Source organism: Halyomorpha halys, unplaced genomic scaffold, assembly GCF_000696795.3.
Source record: "Halyomorpha halys isolate HHAL.00 unplaced genomic scaffold, Hhal_1.1 Scaffold277.1, whole genome shotgun sequence".
In the NCBI taxonomy this organism is placed as follows: domain Eukaryota; kingdom Metazoa; phylum Arthropoda; class Insecta; order Hemiptera; family Pentatomidae; genus Halyomorpha; species Halyomorpha halys.
In genome coordinates, this window is record NW_027115357.1 from 105,162 (window position 1) to 108,346 (window position 3,185).

The window sequence follows — 3,185 nt, forward strand, 5'->3', positions numbered from 1 at the left end:
TTTTATAAGTAGAGTTTATATATTTTCACAGGACTGTATCTGTTCAGTTTCCACTGATATAAATTTCTCAATATTTCGATCAAAGCACAACTTCATGTCTAACATATGCTCCTACGTCAAATAAAATTACATTAATTCTAGTTTGGGTGTTTCAGTTGTGACTGGCCTGCGTGTAGCAATGGTAAATGGTAATTAATGAAATTCATTCATTAAAAAGTCATGCCTTTCATGACGGACCCTCATTTGAAAAGTTCCTCATTTTAACATTTCACTGAATGTTGTAATTATCGCAAAATATTAAGCATTATTGCTTGCACTTGGTGGGACACTTTGAAAACAAAAAATCTGGTTTAGGTATCACAAACTTTTAATTAGCACCCTGTCTTGAATTGGATAAAAGTTAGCAATAGTTGAAACTAATGGCTGAAATCGCCATGGATACGATATTTATTTATCAATGGTTCATTCATGTAAGGGTCGTATCCATGGCAACTTTAGCTATAGCTAATATTGCTATGGATACGATATTTATTTATCAATGGTTCATTCATGAATAAGGATCGTATCCATGGCAACTTTAGCCTTTTAGCTCTGTCTGTCCGCCCTATATTGAACCAACCGCCATTTTACAACTTAAAATTATACAACTATTCATTTAATTGTTCTATTCTTTGCTCAAATTGTATAACTATGATTTACATTTATTCTGTAGTTTAAATTGATTTTTTTTTTCAATATATCGCACTAGTATTTCCAAAGTGACACAACTCAAAATTCAAGACAACTGACAATGTGACACGCTTCCCTATGGAGGGGGAATAGCATTAAGGCAGCAAGAGTGACACAAGTGCCCTCTGGCGGACAAGCTCTTAAGCTAGGTTGATACAGTTTTGATGATTCATAAAGATATATTTACCAATTTCTTTCATAGTCATAACTCAAAAACAACGATTTTTGAGTTGTGTCACTTTAGAAATACTAGTGCGATATTGTAAGAAGGGAAAAAAAATCAAGTCTTTATCCCAACAATTTAGTTTCTACTTCAATTTATTGCCTCTTCAAAAACAATATTTGTAATAAGTTTCTTTTATAAATTGTACTGAATTTATTTTCCATCATTTCTCCTGCTCCTTGATAGAGCCAACAACCAAACTTGAGAGGACTCTATAAACTTTACCAAAGGGGACAAACCGTATATAAATAAACACATTGTACTGGAAATATAAAATAAAATATTTAAAAAGATTTTTATTTATGAATAGATCTTGTGTATGAAACTTTTAGAAAGAATTTTTGTCTTTGTTTGGATCTAATATTTCGCTCTTTTATCGTCATTAAAAGTATAGTAATATAGGTAAAAAGAGGAGATATTAAGTTTCCAACGGATGTATTAAAGTATGAATTAGATAAGATGCTTAGGAGTTATGAACAATTATATGAACATTGGTCACCGGAATAAAAAAATAAAAAAAGTCCTCCAAATAAATCCAGGTTAAAATCACTAATTTTTAACTTATTTGAGAAATGGTATTTGAGGGTTTCACGCGATGCTAAAAACAAATGTATTTCTTTTTTATTTAAAAAAAATTTGATGACCTACTTAACTGATTTTTTAAAAAAAAAATGTAACCTATTTTATTTTTTTTTTTTAATATTTAGTGAATAAAAATCACTTAATAGAATCAGTAATATATTTTTCTTATTCTTGAGGAGGTAAATAGATTGCAATATTATAAACATGAAAAAATGTATACTTTCTGAGCTATGCGCAAAAATGGTTAATTTTGTTAATAACTTTTTTTTTACCGGAGAAATCGGAATAGCCTATAATCTTCCCGGAAAATCCTGAACATTTAGCGAAAAGTGCTATCGTAATCTGATGAATAATATAACGAATATTCGCACATAAAGTAAGAACAAACGAATATTGATTTTTATATATTAGATAAACTATATAAATTATAATAATAATAACCACTAAACGCTCTCTCCATACATCCATCCAGTGATGTCCCTCCAAACCCAATTCCACTTAATCAGTTTTAACGGAATCCTCCCATCTACGTTTAGGTCTACCCCTCAGACGTTTACCCGTCGGTTCATTGTTTATTAATATTTTAAATATCCGCTCGTTACTAAGCCCTGCAACCTTACAAGCTCATCTTACATGCCGCAATGCTATTACTTGAATTATATTTACCGGGTGTAGGTCCCTTAATTCATTGTTGTGCAATTTTCTAAATTCTCCCGTTAATTCATCCTTACTCGGTCCCAATACTTTGCGTAATACTATATTTTCGAAAACCTTAAGACGCTGTTCATCCCTTAGTGTAAGAGGCCACGCCTCACATCCATAAAGAATAGTGGGAAGGATAATAGTTTTGTAAATTCTAATTTTTAGGTTTTTCGATAGAAGGCGCGAGTAGTTTCGAAATTGAAAAATAACAAGCATTTCCCCCTCTTCAACCTAGCTTTTATTTCCTCATCAATTTCGTTGTTTCTTGTTACCATAGAACCTAAATACTTAAACTTACCTACCTGTTCAAACGCATTTCCTCCTATGTCTATATCACCGAAATTGCTCGCGTTTTAACAGCTAACCATGTATTTTGTTTTATCCGTATTTATTTAAAAACCTATCTCCTTACTAGAGTTTATTAACGTTGTTGTATTAAGTTCTATAGTTTCTTTGTCCTCAAACTATATAAGTTATAGTTTCATTATTAGCTATAAAATCTTTATTTCCTAGTCGAAATTAAATATCTATCTCTCCGCTGGGTTCCCAAATATCAAGTTAGCAATCCTTTCCATATTGATACAAATTTCTGTCGCCAATGTAGTCCAGGGATTTTGATCTGTTCCTCTGGGAAAAAATTGAATAATGGTCTATAAAAGTGTACTGTGTCAGGAGGTTTCGTATCGTTTAATTTTTTCATCTCCTATTTCAACAGAATTTTGATTAACTGACGACACCTCGATTGAAGGAGAAATAATGCGTAGCAGATCTATTTTTATACATTGGGTTCTAAAAAAAATCATTGTAAGATTTATATATAGGCATAGTATAATAAAATAACTTCAAGAGCAAACCAATATAACCACAAATTTTGATTTATCTTCAGTTATATACTTATCGCTTATATTTGTCCATGCTCAGCGGAGAAGGGGGTGAGTTAAAGTAAATA